Source organism: Bison bison, unplaced genomic scaffold (genome assembly GCF_000754665.1).
Source record: "Bison bison bison isolate TAMUID 2011002044 unplaced genomic scaffold, Bison_UMD1.0 scf7180017864151, whole genome shotgun sequence".
In the NCBI taxonomy this organism is placed as follows: Eukaryota; Metazoa; Chordata; class Mammalia; order Artiodactyla; family Bovidae; genus Bison; species Bison bison.
In genome coordinates, this window is record NW_011494723.1 from 1194987 (window position 1) to 1214903 (window position 19917).

Consider the following 19917-nt stretch of genomic DNA (forward strand, 5'->3'; position numbering starts at 1 on the left):
AACATGGTATATTTCTCCATCTATTAGTGTCCTCTTTGATTTCTTTCACCAGTGTTTTATAGTTTTCTATATATAGGTCTTTAGTTTCTTTAGGTAGATATATTCCTAAGTATTTTATTCTTTCCGTTGCAATGGTGAATGGAATTGTTTCCTTAATTTCTCTTTCTGTTTTCTCATTATTAGTGTATAGGAATGCAAGGGATTTCTGTGTGTTGATTTTATATCCTGCAACTTTACTATAGTCATTGATTATTTCTAGTAATTTTCTGGTGGAATCAGCAAAAGAGACACTGATGTATAGAACAGTCTTATGGACTCTGTGGGAGAGGGAGAGGGTGGGAAGATTTAGGAGGATGGCAATGAAACATGTAAAATATCATGTAGGAAACGAGTTGCCAGTCCAGGTTCGATGCACGATGCTGGATGCTTGGGGCTGGTGCACTGGGACGGCCCAGAGGGATGGTATGGGGAGGGAGGAGGGAGGAGGGTTCGGGATGGGGAACACATGTATACCTGTGGCGGATTCATTTTGATATTTGGCAAAACTAATACAATTATGTAAAGTTTAAAAATAAAATAAAATTAGAAAGAAAAAAAAAAGAAAATATCTTTACTTTTGGTTCTTTTGCATTGTTTGCCTCTTTCCACCCATCCCACCCATGCTGAAAATTTAGGGAAAGCTTAATGCTAAAGAAACATTCTTCCTGCATTCTTTCAGTGTAGATTTTGTTTCTTCTGTGAGTAAATACTTGGTTTTCTAGGAGCTTAAAATCTTTCATAAGAAAGACTACTCATCCAGTGAATTAGTTAATTTTATTAGAAGAAGGGCACTGGCCAGCTGTTCTCCATAGGGAGCAGAATTGGAAGAAATTGACTTACATAGGAAATACAACATTATAAGGAAGGAAGCCTTCTTTCACTAGAAGCCTCAGGGAGTCAACATTTCTCCCCAGAGTAAATATGACCCAGTGGATGACAGCTATACTGTAACTGAGTATTATTTGTGACTCTACACCTTCCCAGCCAAGGCTGTATCCTTGGATGACTTGAACTTTTCTGGCCTCTGTTTAATCAACTGTAGAAAAGGGGGAAAATAGTACTTAATTCTTAGAACCATAGTGTGGATTTTGATATGTTTTATATAAAATCTTTGGCACATAATTAACAGTCAGTAAATGGTATCTATGACTGTTATTACTACCACTGATTAGGGCCATGCAGTTTCTCATCAGTTCAAGGTGATTTCAGTTACAGCAATTTGCCCAGTCTTCATTTGGAGGAAAGGGAGCTTGCAAATAATATACTTATGGTCCTTATAAAAATTTAATTGATAATGAATATTTCCTCTTTAAGTATAGGACAGAGAGAGAATTCTCAATATTTCTTGAAGGAGGAAACCCATTTTTCTCTAATGGCATTTCATAATGTGCCACTGCCCATATCGTTGCCATGCTAATTTACAATAATAATATGCTAATTTTATGCTTATAATCTTAGATGCATGAAGTGTCAGAATTTAGAGGAATACATGATAAAATGTATTTCAGAATATGTTTACATAGAAACATACTTAAATACTTCCAATGACTATATTTGGCATGTACATCTGATCACATTTTTCTCAGTTTAGTCTTTTTTGCATGCACTTTTGATGATAATATAGAGATATTTAAGAAAAAAGTATGTTTTTCTTTTATAAATGTATTAATCATGAGTTTGTTAGAAGAGCAGTGAAGAACACCAGTTCTCACTTATTTTGGCTTATATTGGGATTATAGTTTTATTATTTAAGTCTTGCTTATACTTTTCCTGCAATTAGAACAAACACATAAATTATATCCACATATATTTCATGCTGAACTTAGAGTTACACATGGTTGAAATCAATACAGATGCAAACAACATGTATTTCCAAGGCATGGGAACACAAAAGCATAAATTAGATTAATTTGTGAAAGGATCTAATTACTCTTACTGGCTTTTCTTGTAAGATGAAAAATAGCTGTGGTCTTCTTAGCATAGAAATAGTCTTCCTTAACCTGGGTAATCAGTACTTTTTTAGAGAGATTAAAAAAAAGGAAGCAAATTCTCCACCTGCTGGGTGGAAGTTGGTATTTATTTGCCCCTATTATTTTTCCCCCTGTGAGGCACACTCTAACTTTTCTGTCAGAGAAGCTAAATGGAGTGTGCTTTGGATTTGCCCTTGCTGACAATATTCAATCAGTTAAGAAGTATTTACAATGTTCTCTGTACTGTAATAAGTACTCAGGAGACTAATATGGAAGGAAAAGACATGACACTTGTCAATGACATATTTATTGAAGTATTTCTTGGGAGGGAAAGATTTATTCATAAGAAGGAACTTCTAGGTGACCATTTCCAATCTCTTATTATTCCATTCCTTCAATCAGCACCAACATTTGTCAAACATGCCATGTGATCAAACGATAGTGGCTTTTTTGAGGTTGTTGTTTACTTTCTTATGTCATGTCCAACTTTTTGTGACCCCATGGACTGCAACCCAGCAGGATCCTCTGATCATGGGATTTCCCAGGCAAGAATACCGATGTCAGTTGCCATTTCCCTCTCCAGGGTATCTTCCCAACCCAGTTACTGAACTGAATCTCCTGTTTGCCAGGCAGATGCTTTACCACTGGGCCCCCTGGGAAGCCCCATGGTAGTTTTAGGAATTAAAATGAAAATAGCTCCTGCTTTTGAACATAACGGAAATGACTATGAACTTTATTTACAAAGAGTAATGGGCACACAAAGGAAAGAAAGTTAATTCCTAGGGTGTTGTCAAAGAATACTTGACATAGGTCATTAAAGAAAAAACAAAAACAAAAAAACTAGCTCTTGAAATATGTCTTAGAATTTACTGGACAGATTATGGTCAACCAGGGAATAAGGTAATGGAGTTAAAGCCATCATTAACAGGGTACAATGACAGAGAAGCATGGGAGTTTGACACAGGGTAGCATTGTCAAAAAATGAGGAGTAATTCAATGCAGCTGGGAAATAGGAAGAAAGCAAATGGTGAAAGAGGGGATGATACTGAGGGAAAAGTATTGACTAGATTATGAAGGATCTTAATTTCCTACTGAGGAGTTAGCATTTACTCTAAAGGAAATGGGAAGCAATTGAAAAATTATATGAAGTGGATTAGGCATCCCTGATGGCTCAGATGGTAAAGAATCTGCCCGCTGTGTGAGACCAGGTTCAATCCCAGGGTCAGGAAGATCCCCTGGAGAACGAGATGTCTACTCACTCCAGGATTCTTGCCCAGAAAATTCCATGGACTATTATGAGTGTGTTTCAGTTTTATAAAGATAATACTATTGGCAATATAAAAATTAGACCAGAAAGAGTAAGGGAAGGGGTTCAGACATCAGGTAACAGAGAGTCCATAGTATTTATCTATGAAGAGTTGATGGGTTTCTGAATAGGACTGTGACAGCTGAGGTGGAGCAGAGGGAATGCCCTTGAGAAAGATAAGGAGATAGAAATTCCAGAATGTAGCCGCTATTAAGTGTGGTGGCTACAAGACTGAGAAAATTTTCCAATAACAAATAGGTTGCTGGGCTGAATGTTCTCTGTCAATAAGCCCAACCTAGAGCAGGTGGGGGTTTCCCTGGTGGCTCAGCGGTAAAGGATTTGCCTGCAATGCAGGAGACCCAGATTCACTTCCTGGATCAGGAAGATCCCCTGGAGGAGGACTTGCAACCCACTCCAGTATTCTTGCCTAGAGAATCCCATGGACAGAGGAGCCTGGCAGGCTGCAGTCCACAGGGTCACACAATTGGACATGACTAAGGTGACTAAGTAGCCGCAGAGCAGATGCCGTGGCATAGAGATGGGCAGGAATAAATACTAGGAACACTAATAAACCAAACGTGGATCTCAAGTATCCCATAGGATAAATGCATTTGTTCCAGGTGAATAGCCTGGTTTGGGGAGATCTGATGTCTATTCCATTTTGGTGGACCTTCTTTAGGGAAATATATGACATCAAAAGCAAAGGCAGCAAATGCAAAGGTAAACAAGTGAGTACGTCAAACTAGGAAGCTTCTGCATCACAAAGAACACCATCAAGAAAATGAAAGGCAAACTGTAGGTTGGGAGAAATATTTTAAGTCACATAGAGTCACGTAGTTAGAATAGGTTGGAATATGAACAAAGGAGTCCAAAATGGCAGTGGCTAAAAGATAAAGCAGGGAAAAGCCTGTGAAAACAGAACAAAGGAAGGGCTGAGACTGGAGTAAGAATCTCAGATGAAACAAGCAGCCCTCCTGGCTAGACCAATTTACATAGGGTAGGCTCAGGGAAAGGAGAAAAAACATATAAAAGGAGGAGCCAAAATTGAGCCTGGGGCCTCTCTCTTCTCTTTATATCTTTTGCGTCGGCTCGCCCTCACGCATCAAGAATGTATTTTCCTTTGCTTGCCAAATAAAAGAGCTGTAACACTTGTCCACTCACCGCTTCAAATTTTTGCTGTGGTGAGACAGAACTGAGGAAATTACACACTCCCCCGACATCTATGGTGCCTTGACTCAGATTTAACCTGGCTGAAACAACCTAGGCTCGGCCCCCATAGAGTGGAGGCCAAGCACAGCAGAAGCCCAACTCGATGAAATCTCCCGTAGTAGAAGCTGGAAGTGAAGAAAACCCAGTGCAGGGGAAGTGACAAGAAGCCCAGCATGCTGGAGAGTGGGACAGCAAAAACAGTTTCAGCAGAAAGCTCACGTGGCTCAGTCTCAGATTCCAGGAGACCTCCGATTGGGGTAGGAAGTCCTCATCCCTATGGCTGGAAGGACATATGGCTGAAAAAAATCTTAATTCCTTTACAATTTCTCATTTCTTGTTTCCTTGAACCCCCTGAGAACAGGCGAGTGGAAGTAGGTGCAATTGAGGGACTCTGGCAGGGGCCACTTAGTAGCTGTTGCCCAAGTGGGTTGGGGTTCTTCTGTCCTTAATCTTCTCTGTGCCAAGGATCAGGTCAATAAAAACTGTGAGCACAGGTCAGGTATTTAGCAGATTTTCCAGAAGGTTATGAAGGGGATTCATTGGCACATTTTTCCCACTGCTTTTTCCTTCCATCCTTCAGCTCCTCTCTCCATGTATGCCACTGCTTACAAAGTATTGGGCAGGTCATCATCTTTCCATTTCTGAAAGTTGTGCTTGAAATTTATTACTTAAAATTGGGACTCAAATCCACATGGCAGGGACTCTGTGCTATGCTTAGTCACTCAATCATATCCTACTGGTACTTGAGCCCAGCCAAAACCCACAGTGCCTGGTTTTAGGACCTAATGAAAGTCAGGCTCTTGAAGTCTCATTGCAAAAAAAATCAGTGACAGACACAGTGATAGGTAAGAGGTGGATTTGTTTGGATTCAGAGAGCACACTCCACAGGGTGTTGGCCATCACAGAGGGAGAGTGCAGTGGCCATGGAATGTGGTGTGGTTAGTTTTTTTGGGCTGGGTGATTTCATATGCTAGTGAGTGGGAGAATCCTTCCATCCTTCAGCTCCTCTCTCCATCTATGCCACTGCTTACAAAGTATAGGGCAGGTCATCATCTTTCCATTTCTGAAAGTTGTACTTGGGAACCACCCACTCCTAGATCTTTTGACAGTGCTTTGGAACAGTCCTGGTACCTCTGGGTGTGTTGTTTAGCTTGCAGATTGAGGATCAAGGTTTAGTTGAATTTGGCTTGTCATCTTGGACCCATTTGATTTTAATTGGTTTATGTTGTGCCCTTGGGCTATGACATTCTTTCAAAAGTTGTGCCCTGCCCCCTTCCGCCCTGTTTTATGCTCTTTTCCTGGACGGGGGTCCAGGCCCACAATATTGCTTTATAATATTCTGGAGGGCAACCAGAAAATAGCTGGCCTTTGGGAGGGATAGTGAAAGTCACTCAGTCTTATCCGACTCTTTGTGACCTGAAGGACTGTCCATGGAATTCTCTAGGCCAGAATACTGTAGTGGGCAATCTTTCCCTTCCTTCTCCAGGGGATCTTCCTAACCCAGGTCTCCTGCATTGCAGGTGGATTCTTTATCAGCTGAGCCACAAGGGACTCCCAAGAATACTGGAGTAGATAGCCTATCCCTTTTGCAGCAGATCTTCCTGACCCAGGAATCGAATCAGGGTCTTCTGCTTTGCAGGTGGATTCTTTACCAACTGAGCTATCAGGGAAGCCCTTGGGAGGGAAATACTGTGTAATATTCAACCTCTCTAGATATTCAGGCCTTCATCTTCCATGTTTCCTACAACATGTGCAACATCAGCATCTCTCAGTGAACCCGATAGGGCAGGTGACAGGCACACAGTGCCTGCTAGAAGTCCATCTGTTGGCATCCCTTCAAAGGCAATTGGGCTTCCAGGAATAATGTTTGCCACTTTGGGGGTTAGCTCTACAGGCCATTGGGCCCAAACCCTTACCATCCTTCTCCTGAAGTTACAAACATATCCCTGGATCAAATAGCCATTCCACTTTTATGGAACATCTGGTCTGTTGGCCTCTTATCAATTTGTTCTTAAGCTACTTACTAACTCCTACAACCAGGACCCTGTGCTCTTGTAGGCAACATTGCTCCACCCCACTTATTATTAAAATACTCTTAATTCTCCTAAAAGGACTAGATAACCTACTTCTTTGTCAGTACTTCTGTTGTTACCTAAAGTGGGTCTATGACAATGAAATGTTTACCATTGGAAACACTGCTCATATGGAGGACTAGGGGAGGAAATCAGTGACTTACATTCCCTCAGAGCAATAAGAGGATAAGGCTTATGGCTGTTTGACCAGGTTCCCAGTCTCAAGGTACAGGCTTGGACTGCTTTACATCATGATATCTATTCCCATCCATGGTGAACAAACCAGCAATGAGTTGAGATTACAACCCCTTAATCGTACCCAGCACTGGTCATGCTGGAGACCTTGGGGATGCCCAACTCCAGTCCGGGGGTCCCAGGAAGTTGACCTGCCTCAACTGCCTAGGGATCTGATCCTTGGAAGGTTGTCATGCCTCAACCTGCTTGGGGATCTGCCAATTCAGGGGTCCCAGGAGGTTGACATGCCTCTGCCTGCCCAGAGACCCAATTCTTGTGAGGCTGTCATGCCTCAACCTGCCTGGGGATCTGCACTCGGCCCTGGGGACACCTGGCTCTCAGGTCGCAATAGTACTGGGTAGGATAAGGTTCAGAAGGACTCACTCCTAAAGAAGTCCACCCATGGAAATAGAAGGAAGCCTATTACTTGTGGGACTGTCCCTGGTCTCAGCAGTAACTCAGGAGCCCAACAAGAACCACATTGCCTTTCTGGAAAGGCTAAAAGAGGCCCTCCAAAAGTTTACTAATCTGGATTTAGACTCTTATGAGGGACAGGTGATTTTAAAGGACAAATTCCTGTCCCAATGTGCATCAGATATCAGAATAAAGTTACAACAGCTACAGTAGCAGGACCCATACTTTTTATAACAGAGAACAGGAGAGGGAGGCCAAGGCCCAGGAAAGGGAGAAAAGGAAAGCAATAAGGCATGCCTAGATACTGGCCACTCTCCAGGGAAGCCCTATGGTAAACCCCGAGTTCTTAAAGGATAAGACATGAGGAAAATGCTGAATCTGTAGACAGGTGGGACATTGAGCCAAAGAGTGTCCAAACTGTGACAAGTCTCCTAAAACACCTTGTTACAAATACCATCAACTGGGACATTGGGCGGTACTCTGCCCTTGGGACCCAAGAGCCTCAAGGTCAAGCACCAAGCCTCCCCTCATGATGGTTCAACTGGACTGAAGTGGCCCGGTCCAGCCAGCCTGCCTGTCACAGATAACAATCACAGGGCTGGAGCCAAGGGTGAAACTAGATGTGGCAGGTAGGTCCGAGATTTCTTGTTTGACACAGGGGATATCTACTTTGTCCTGACCTCCTATTCTGTAGCCTTCTCCTCCCAAACCTGTACCATTTTTGGTGCTACAGGAAAAACAATTACAAAAAGATTCACCTGAGCACTTTTTTGTTACTGGGATGTGCGGGGAGCAAGCTCCGCCCCTGGCAAAGGTCATGAGGAAGGAGGCTTGGCATACGCAAAGGCGGGATCAAGCCTCAGGAGTCTCCCTGGAAATTCTCGAGCAATCTACCCCCAAAACCAGATTCTGCCTACTTTCTGCTTTGTGCTTTCACCTACACCTCTGACTTTACGGGGGGCTGTCCCCCACTACCTCTCTCTGAAAAAGAGTTAGCTTACAGCTCCAGTTAATAATTCCTGGGTGTGACAGTGTTTCAACCTACAAACTCCCTTGGAAGTCCTCTAGCCTGCCTGAATAGGTTTTTCCGGCCACATGTGATTGCTCAGAGCCTCCAAACTGAGAGGCATGAGATGTTCTAAACTGTCTAAATACAGATTCCTTTGAGCAGTTAAAAGATTGATTAGAAATTGTATTGGTGAAGGGATTTTCACTTGTTGGGCCAATGTTTGCTGCTAAGTCTCCATATCCCTTACCTGCTGTGTCCCTGGCAGTGTATTGATTAATATAATTGGTGTAAATAGTAGCTTTAATGTTTGTAACCTGGGACCCTTGGGTTAATTCTTTTTCTTGTTATAGCCCACCACACCTTTGCTCTGTAGGAATGCAACTTTATCTAATGCTTTTGGAGGGTGGCGCTTGACTTATCACCTTTAGAGAAAAATAAGTTTTCTGAAGAAAGGGTCTTAAAATGTTAACAGGCCTCCGGGCCAGAAGATGATGCAAATCACCTAAGCTTTTGCATATGATAAGTTTGCAGGAAGAAAGCCTGGCTTGCTGCATGACTCTACCCCTTTCCCCATTATCCTCTATGCATAACTTAAGGTATAAAAACTACTTTGAAAAATAAAGTGCGGGCCTTGTTCACCGAAACTTGGTCTCACCATGTCGTTCTTTCTCTTACCTTCTGGCTGAATTATTCAGCCTCTTTTCTCCACTGAATTTCCTCACTGAGCTATCCTCATTCTATTACCTTTATATCCTTAATTAAAGTTTAATTAAGCAGTTGTTTCCTGATCCTCGCCGACGCCATCCCCGCTTCGAATTCCCTGGATCCACCGGGGCTGGACCCCGGCAGGGATGGACAAATATTTTCCCACCAGTTTCTGGTGGTCCCTAAGTGTCCTACTCACTTATTGGGAAGACATCTTTCCCTGCCTTCAAAATCTTGCAGCTATTGCTGTCCTGATATAAGATGCTTTAAAACTCTTTTGAGGGCAAACTATTTTCACCAGCCACCAAGTGAAACAACTCCTGAATGGGAGAGGCCATTTATGGATGTCTGATCAAAGGATCCTCAGATATCAAGTAGTGCTGATGGAAAATCCAGGCCTCACTATATCCCCTTGTGAGGTTCTTAACCCAGCCACACTCCTGCCTACTCACGAGAGCTCTCTTCCCTTTCACTCTTGCCTAGAAACCTTGGTCCACTGGACAAAACCCCGAGAGAGACTGTCAGAAGATCCTCTGACCAATCCTGAGGAAATCTGACACACTGATGGAAGCAGCTTTGTCTTGGATGGAAAAAGAAGAGCAAGATATGCAGTAGTCTCCAATTTTGAGACCGTAGAGGCTAAATGTTTGCCACCAGCTACTTCAGCCCAATTAGCTGAGCTCATAGCCTGACTCGAGCTTTAGAGCTGGGAAAAGGAAAAAGAGCAGCCATTTACACTGACTCCAAGTATGCCTTTCTGGTGCTACATGCACATGCTGCTGTTTGGAAAGAAAGAGCCACCTGACCACCTGAGGGTCCCCAATCAAATATGATCAAATCCTTAGGCTCTTGGAGGCAGTCCATCTGCCCACTGAGGTTTCAGTCTCCCACTGTAAAGGACACCAAAAAGTGAACACGGAAGTGGCATGAGGGGACCAAGCACCTGATCAGGCACCTAAGAGAGCAGCGTTACAGAACAATGACTTAATAGGGATTGCCACCTTAGTTCCACAGTCTAGTTTGCCAGAAACTCCTTCATATACTGAAGCTGAGACTCTTAAAGCTAAGAGTGAGGGCTTTCAAGAAGATCATATGGGGCCGTTCCACAAGGAGGAACTCCTTTTTCTGCCTGGGAACCTCCAGTGGAAGTTGGTTAACTCCTTACATGCCTCCACTCATTTAGGGGAAAAGGCCTTCCAAAGATTACTAGAAAGGTCCTTCCAAGGAACAGGCCTCCAAAAGACTATGAGGCAAGTGGTTTCCTCTCGTCCTACTTGCCAATTAAACAGCTCCCAAGGAGCTCAAAGACCCCAGCTGGCCAGCCTGTCCAACGACGTGGGGCCTACCCAGGAGAGGATTGACAGATGGACTTCATCCAGATGCCAGTTTCTCAAGGGTATAAATACCTATTAGCCATGATAGATACTTTCACAGGATGGACTGAAGTCTTTCCCACCCAGACTGAGAAGGCTGCTGCTGCTGCTAAGTCGCTTCAGTCGTGTCCGACTCTGTGCGACCCCAGAGACGGCAGCCCACCAGGCTCCACCATCCCTGGGATTCTCCAGGCAAGAACACTGGAGTGGGTTGCCATTTCCTTCTCCAATGCATGAAAGTGAAAAGTGAAAGTGAAGTCGCTCCGTCGTGTCTGACTCTTAGCGACCCCATGGCTGGAGAAGTAGTAAAAACAAAAAACAAAAAACTACTCCATGAATCATTCCAAGATTTGGTCTTCCTGGGTCATTACAAAGTGACAATGGGACATCATTTACTTCTAAGGTCACCCAAGGAGTCTCTAAAGCATTGGGCATTACTTATCTTCATTGTGCCTGGAGGCTTCAGTCTTCAGGAAGAGTAAAAAGAGCCAACCAATTCTTAAAATCAGCAATAAGAAAGATAATCCAGACCTCCCTGGGATGGAAGGAGGCTTTACCAAAGCTCTCCTCTGCACCCGTGTTGTTCCTAAGCAACAGGTTGGTCTTAGTCCTTATGAGATGCTATATGGGAGACCTTTTGTTTACGTCAATGACCTCTTCCTAGATCCAGAGGCTCAGACCCTCTGGTCTTATACCATGGCTATTGGGCAATTTCAACAGGATATATGCTTGTGGGGTGTCAACCAGGACCCAAAAGATTCTAAAGAGTCACCACTATATGCTCCAGGGACTCAAGTCCTAATTAAAGTCTGGAAAGATGGGTCCCCAAAGGCTCAGCTCCGGCCCATGAAAGGGCCCCTACCCTGTAATACTTTCTACCCCAACAGCAGTCAAGGTACCAGAACATGACTCCTGGATTCACTACTCATGAGTAAAGCCATAGAAGAAAACAGAAAAGGACACTCAGTACACCCGTGAGCCCCTGGGAGATCTCAGATACCTATCGGGACTACAAATGAGTGCCATTCTAATGAACATCGTGAAAATTAAGTTTCTGGGGAAAGGATTTCTCAGGACAGCTCTAAAGAGCCAACACAGCTTGGCAGGGGTTGTAGTCCTAAATAGACAGGACATAGATCTCCTGATCCCTGAACAAGGAGGGAATTGAGCCATCTTGAATGAGACATGTTGTTTCTAGGTAAGTACCTCCAGTTAAGTTAAAGAAAGTCTCACAGTCCTCAAGAAAAACATTCAGATCCTACAGGATCTCAAAGAATGAGCTGGACAGTTCTTGGCATGGCTACAATCTTTCTTTGGGGGATCCTTCTCCTGACGAGGGGGAATTTGGAGTTGGCTAATTCCCTTACTAATCCCTGTTATCACCATATTGATGCTGCTTATGAGTGCTCCAGGTATTATCTATTGTTTAACCCATTTTGTCTCTGCTCAGGTCGACAAGCTACAACATGCAGTGCCAGTTTAATAAGGATATATAAAACTACACCTGACCACAGAAAATATCACTCACCCTCAGATGGACACCACTATAAGGACTCTGAGGCTTGAGACTAGCAAGTGGGGAGGCCAATGCCCCTCATCATCCCAGCTCAGCAGGAAGTAGCCAGAAAGACCTTGATGCCCCTGTTCCCAAAGAATTGGGCCTCCCATCTCTTGAGGGGGGAATGTTAGGTAGTTGGAATAGGAAAAATGAGTCCAGAATGGTGGTGGCTAAAAGACAAAGAAGGGAAAATCTCGCATAAATAGAACAAAGGAAGGTCCGAGGACTGGAATGAGAACCTCAGGTGAAACAAACAGCTCTCCTGGCTAGACCAATTTACATAAGGCAAGCTCAGGTGGACGAGAAAAAAACATATAAAAGGAGGAGCCAAATTGAGCCTGGGGCCTCTCTTCTCTTCGAATTTTTTGGGTTGGCCCGCCCTCACACCTTGAGGATGTATTTTCCGCTGCTTGCCAAATATAACTGAGCTGTAACACTGGCCTATCCATTACTTCAAATTTTTGCTGTGGTGAGACAGAAGAGAGGAAATTACAAACTCCCCCGACATATCCAATAAGGGATATTTGAATATTTGCAAAGTATGACTTCAATATCCAAAATATACAAGTAACTCATGCAATTCAATAGCAGGAAATAAATAAATAAGCCACATTTAAACTGGGGAAAGGTCCTGGATAGACATTTTTCTAAAGAAGGCATACAAATAGCCAACAGGCACATGAAAAGCTGCTCAGTATCACTAATCATTAGGAAAATGCAAATCAAAATCATAATGAACTATCACCTCACACCTGTTAGGGTGGCTATTATCAAAAATATAACAGATAAAAATCCTGGTAAGCATGTGGAAAAAAGAAAACCTTTGAAAACTGTTGCTGGGAATGTAAAGAGCCACTATGAAAAACAGTATGGGGATTTCTCAAGAAATTAAAAACAGAGCTACTATATGATCCAATAATCCCGCTTCTTGTTATACAAAGGGAATAAAATCACTACCTCAAAGAGATACCTACACCCCTATGTTCACTGCAGCCATAATTATGATAGCCAACCTATGGAAAGAACCTAAATGTCTACTGACAGTTGGGTGGATAAAGATGTGTGTGTGTGTATAATAATATGTTGTTGTTTAGTCAATAAACTGTGTCAAACTTGTTTGCAACCCCATGGACTATAGCCCACCAGGTTCCTCTGTCCACAGAATTTCCTAAACAAGAATGCTGGAGTGGGTTGCCATTTCCTTCTCCAGGGGATCTTCCCAATCCAAGGATCAAACTCAGGTCTCCTGCATTGGCAGGCAAGTTCTTTACCACTGAGCCACCAGGGGAGTCATGGAATAATATATACACAGTGGAATAATATTAGTATTATTTAGTCTTAGAAGGAAATCCTGCTATTTGGGACATCAATGAATGAATCTGGAGGGCATATGCTAAAAGTGAAAGAAGCCAGACAGAGGAAGACAAATGCTGCATGGTATCACTTATATGTGAAATTAAAAAAAGAAAAAGAAAGATAATTAGTAAAAGAGCAGTTACCATGGGCTATTAGGGAAGTGAAGAAAAAAAGAAAGGATTGATAAAAGCTTACAAACTTTCAGTTATAAAGTAAATAAGGTCTGAAGATCTCATGTATAACATGATAATTATAATTGATAAAACTTTTGTGTAATTGAAATTTGCTAAGACTTCTCAGATGTCATTAGTGGATAAGAATTCACCTGCAAATGCAGGAGATGTAAGAGACATGGGTTCAATCCCATGGGAAGATCCTCTGGAGGACGATATGGCAACCCACTCCAGTATTCTTGCCTGGAGAATCCTATGGACAGAGGAGCCTCGTGGGCTACAGTCCATGGGGTCGCAAAGAGTCAGACAAGACTGAAGCGACTTAGCACAGCCCAAGAGAGTAGAACTTAAATGTTCACACACACACACACACACACACACAAAGGTAAATATGTGAGATGATTGAGGTATTAATTAACTCAATGGGAGTATCTTTTCACACTTTATACATATGTCAAATTATCATATTGTACACTTTAAATATTACAATTTTATTTGTCAGTTAAACTCCAATAAAGCTGGGAAAGAAAATTGTTTCAAAATCATTAGCATAAAACTAAATTCACAGATTATTAGGTCTCCTTCTCAACCTTAGAAGTGTCCTGCATTATAAAGTTTTCCAAAGTTTCAGCTTCATTAGCTTCATAGAAAATCCACTTTTTACTAAGTTATAAACTCCACAAAATTATGTTTCTCAGTTATATCCCCAGCTCTCCACACACATTCAGGTCTGTTCTCCTGTCTTTCTTTCACACTCTCCACTGTGGTATTTTGTGGCTATTTTCTGCATGAGAGTTTACTTAATATTCACCAGGAAACACTGAGCCCCTTCTGAGAATATGATTTATTTTTTAACCCTACACACAAATATTGGAATAAGATTTTAATCTGTTTCACATATGTATTACTCAGTCTTTTTTTTAAGAGCACAGATATTACTTAAAAAATCAAGAGGTTTAAACAATAATAATATTAAATGTTTATTGAATAAGTACTGAAGTATTGAATACATATTAGTAAGTATTGAATCAGATAGTTCCCTTAATATATTAACTTATTTGATCCTCACAAAATCACCCTGTATAGTAGGTTCCATTAATCTTCCCACTTTGCAGATGAGAAATGCAAAGCACAGAGGAATTAAATAACTTTTCCCAGTTGGAAGCAGTGAAGAAATAATTGGGCCAAAGTCTTCATCTCTGCAGCCTGGTTCCAGAATCTGTGCTCTTCCCTGTCTGGTCACTGAATTGTTTCTTGTGAGTTTATTTACATTATAAATTTTTCAATGTGATAGATGCCAAGCACACAGACCTTCATTTGTAGGCATTTTAATGAACAGTTAAGGAATGAGTTTGGGCTTCCTTAGTAGCTCAGCTGGTAAAGAATCTGCCTTCAATGAAGAAAACGCTGGTTTAATTGCTGAGTCGGGAAGATCCCCTGGAGAAGGGAAAGGCTACCCCTCTAGTATTCTTGGGTTTCCCTTGTGGCTCAGCTGGTAAAGAATCTGCTCACAATGAGGGAGACCTGGGTTCAATCCCTGGGTTGGGAAGATGCCCTGGAGAAGGGAACAGGCTACCCACTCCATTATGCTGGCCTAGAGAATTCTACGAACTGTGTAGTCTGTGGGGTTGGCATGGCAACCACTCCAGTGTTCTTGCCTGAAGAATCCCCATGGACATAGGAGCCTGGCGGGCTACAGTCCGTGGGATCACAAACACTTGGACACGATTGAGTGACTTTCACTTTCAAGGAATGAGTTTACAAAGAGAGAGAAAGTTTACAAAAAGAGTTCCCAAGAGGGAACTAGGAACCATTTATTTATTTATTTATTTATTTATTTATTTATTTGGCTTCCTGGCTGACTCAGTGGAAAAGAACTTGCCTGCCAATGAAGGAGATACCAGTTTGATCCGGGTAGGGAAGATCCTTTGGAGAAGGAAATGGCAACCCACTCCAGTATTCTTGCCTGGATAATCCCATGGATAGAGGGCCCTGGCAGGCTACAGACCATGGGGGTCGAAAAAGAACTGGATTTGACAGAAGCGTCTTCGCACAGCACAGTGACTAAGGTCACCTGCATTCTTCTCCCCTCACTCCTTCCATCTTAGTGGCTGAACAACAACAAACCATTTTTTGAGACTTGCCTATATATGAATGTAACTATGCTTGGCAGACCTTTCCCTTTTATAACCCCCTGAGTATGCTCCCAGTTCCTTTCTAGAGGTGAAGGTATCAGGAGAATTGATGATAGAATCACACAGACTGTCTTCTGACTGCTTTGGAGAATACAAAGGAGGGTATGCTAGCACTGCTCAGCATCCCACGGGATGTGATGGCTAGAATTATGCCATTTCTGTCTTCTCGTGACCAAATATGCTCCTGACTCCATATGCCCCATTTATTTTTATTTATTTATTTTTTCAAATTTGCATCCTGTGGACCTCACTTTAAGGCAGATTTTGTAACACAGATGTTTTCAGAGGACAGGGATGTAAGATTAATAGTGGAAATTAGGGCAGAGTAAAATCATGAGGAATGGTGGAAAATGTGGAGCTAACAATTTGTATTTTATCACCCTAAAGGCATTCAGATTCAATATAAAAACCAAACAGCAAATACTTTACTAACCAGACAAAACCACCAACCGGATGCAACCTTTTTCTCTCCAATCAACCACTGTTTGTCAGTCCCTTTCTGTCATATGTCTTCTTTTCCCCCTTTCCCATAGCTAAACCATTTCTTCCAACTCCCATAGTGAAATCAGGCTATTTAGGCAGAATAATACCATCCCAAGTATGTGCATACCATAATCCCTCAGAAACTGTGAATATATTATCTATTTTGCTGATGAAATAAGGTTGGGAGCCTTAAATACATTATGCTGAATTACAAGGATGGACTCAAGTCTAATCCCAAAAGCTTTAGGAGCAGAGAAATATGTCTAGCTGGAAGAAGCAGAAGTCAGAGATACTCAAAGCTAAGAAAAACTCGACAGCTGATTGCTGGTGTGAAGATGGAAGGAGTGAGGTGAAGAGAAATGTCAGGGGGGCTTGGGAAGCTGAGAGGGGTTCCTGTGCTGATGGTTAATAAGGCAGCATCTCATGCCTACAACCACGAGGACCTGGGTTCTGCCAGTACCCAAATGAGCTCGGTGCTACTCTTCCCTGGAGCCTCCAGAAAGGAACACAAGCTTGCAGCCACCTTGATTCCCTTCTTGTGAGATGCTAGGGTGAGAATCAGCTGAGTCCCACAGCAAATTCAGGTAACAAACGGGTGTTGATTGAAACTTCTGTATTTTTGTACTTCGTGATAGCAGTCCTAGAATTCTAATATACAAGTCACAGTATCTACTTGCTTTGGCTTACAAAGTGTCATCTCAGAATTGAGTCAGATGTTAATGAAATCAATTAATTTCTGCTGGCCCCACAGGGCTACATGGGAAATGGGAGCTCTATAAGGGGACAGAAGTCTCAGACAATATGGAAACTCAGCATTTTTGTCTCTGTGTTGGTGCTGGTTGTGGCCCATTTCCCTCCTGAATTATATTTAAAAAATACTCTTTACCAAAGATAGATTTTTTGAGAAAATCTGGCCTGTTTTGTGGTATGCCCTTTTTTTTTTTTAATCTTTACATTTAATCTTTCAAAGTTATCAGGTATTATTTATTTGCGACAATACGTGCCGAACAGCCCAGTTACAAGTAGTGTGTGTATATGTGTGTGAGTGTGTCCTTAGCTGTGTCTGACTCTTTGCAGCCCCATGGACTGTAGCCTGCCAGTTCCTCTAGCAGTGGTGGCTTCTTCGTTATGACGCAATTGGAAGTCAGGCCCAAGCACCACTGGCTCTCAGCTAGCGTGTGATATCTCTCAATCCTTCTGTGTAACAGCTTTTCCATTTTCATATGAAAGCAATCCCTCCCCAGCGTCTATAACTAGATTTCTTGTTGTCAATTGAAAATTTGGAGCATCGGAACACTTATCTAATTTCTATGGGGCATTTGTTATTTTATTAAAGAGTTTGTAATACAAAAGACATGTACTAATCTCATGTGGAATGAAATATCTTCATGTATTTGATAGAATATCATCTACTACTGCAAAGAAGCAGTCTGCATCAGTACATCTCTGCCCCTCCAGCCACTTTCCATTGTTCTGTGCTCCCAAGGCACACTATGAATTCTTTTAAACTTGAAAGCTTACCTCAATGAGATTACTGATTTTTCTGTCACTAGATTATAAACTCCATGAGAGCAAAGACCATTGCAGCTTCTGGAATACCCTTTGGAATAGATAGAGTAGGAATTCAATCCATATTTATAGAAAAAGTAAATGCTGAAATTCCATTATTTAAAAATAGAAGAATAATTATTATATGGTTTTATTGTCATGGAATCTTGCCTGAGCATTACTTATCTGATAACATCTGTGTGTAGGTTGGAGGGGGGAATACTTACCGGAAATCCTGAATATTCAAGCTGGTATTCACTCTTTGCTATGCACCCTTAGAGTCCTCTTTACTTTTGCCTCATTTCTTTTGTGGTTGTTTTTGTTTAGTTACTTACCTATGGTTTTGTTTTGTGTTTTTGTGTACTTTTTGTTTGATGACTTTGTTAAGGTTGGAGAAAGGAATACGATTAGAAGCCGTAATGCAGCCAAGTGGAAGCTTATCTGCTTAACCTGAGTGCAGGGCCCCACTGCCTATACAGAATTTGAGCAGGCGGAAGAGACTCAAAGAGGTAGCCCTCACTTGCATCTTCTGTCCTCTCTTGCACTATACAAACTGAAGAGGGGCACAGAGCAGTCCTTTCTGGGTGGATGTTTTCATGGGGAGCAGCCTAATGTTTATTTTAGGCAAATGTCTAAGACGACCATTGACCTTTGTGTTTAATTTTATCTATGTATTTATTTTCGACTGTGCTAGCTCTTTTGTTGTGGCACACAGAGCTCTCCATTGCTGCTGGCGGGCTTCCTCTAGCTGCAGTGAGCAGGGGTGATTTGCTTTCTCCAGTTGCAGTGCTCAGGCTTCTCACTGCAGTGGTCTCTCTTGTTGCAGAGTGCAGTCTCTAAATTGTGGGCTCAGTACTGGTGGCACCTGGGCTCAGTTGCCCAGAGGCATGTGAGATATTAATTCCTGGACCAGGAATTGAACCCTTGTTTCCTGCATTGGCAGGCAGATTCTTCACCACTGGGCCATCAGGAGGTACCTCGATTTTCTTTTACTTGAGCTCATGTCCTAGTTCTAGAGCCCCGCTTCTTCCTTCCTCTACTCTGATGTCTGCTTATGGAAGCTTCAGACGGAATAGCCCTCACCTCCTGCCATTTTAATTTTAGGTATATTTGCTGGTTTTTTCTTTGTGGCTTTCTTCACTCTTTGGCTTTCATGACCATGATGCTTCAGAGTGGATTTCTCAACTCTGGTCTTGATCCAGCAGAATTCAAATTCCCATTCAGCAGCAAATCTTTCCTATTGCAGGCATTCAACCAGACCCCAATGCTTTTAAGTGACTTAAATGAATTTCTCAAAGAACAACTTGAAAGGTGTCCATGTGACCAGGGCATCAGGCAAAGGTTGAATCAGTGTGACTGTGTTCTGAATGGTCAAAAGGACCTAACTGCATAAGCTATATGACAAATTCGATCACTTTGGAGAAAAAAAAAATGCATGGTGCATGGCATGAGTTGAAAAGTAAAATGATCATATCATAAAAAGTTTCATTATGTGGAAACAGAGATTTTACCTTATGTTCAAAACATAACTCATGAATGTATATTATCCTAAAAGTGGTCATTATTTCTCATGGACTGTACAAAGCAGGTGCGAATGAGCAGATGCATAAGGACATCTGCCATTCTTAAATAATCACATTCAATAAAGTGCTCAGGGTAAAGAATTATTATCAATAAAACCTCCTCCTTTCAGCATTCACCCTTAGAGGGCTGTTACTTCTAAAGGTATTGTGATGAAAAAAGAATACAAGATTTCGAACAAAGCCTATCTCTTTCAATTCTGTCCATAGCTGGTAGAGTCCCCCTGTAATAATGCAAATGTCTGCTCTGAAACACTGTTTTCTCCAGAACTTCTCTTTCCACCATCCATCACCATCATGACATTTTCATCATCTGCTTCTAACGATTTTGTTGCTGCTTCTGACTCAAAATTTTAAGGAGATGAGTGAATTGATAAATGGATGAATGGATGCATGCTAACAGAATTGTCCTATTCGGACTGGATGGAAGTCACTCAGATGGCATGGATGGAGAATGTGAGATAGGATAAGGCTCTTCTTTGCCTATGTTAATGAAACTCTGTCCTTTTATGACTCAGTGATTCTGCCAACTGATGGGAAACAGACAGCTGCGGGGAACACTGAGGAATTTTAAGATAGCTTGCAGTTTAAGTTACGTGACTAAAAAATGTAAGTCAGAGTATTTGATTTTTAGTTCAATGGACTTATTTTCCTAGTAAATATTTTTTTTCTAAACAAATAAATATTTTAAGT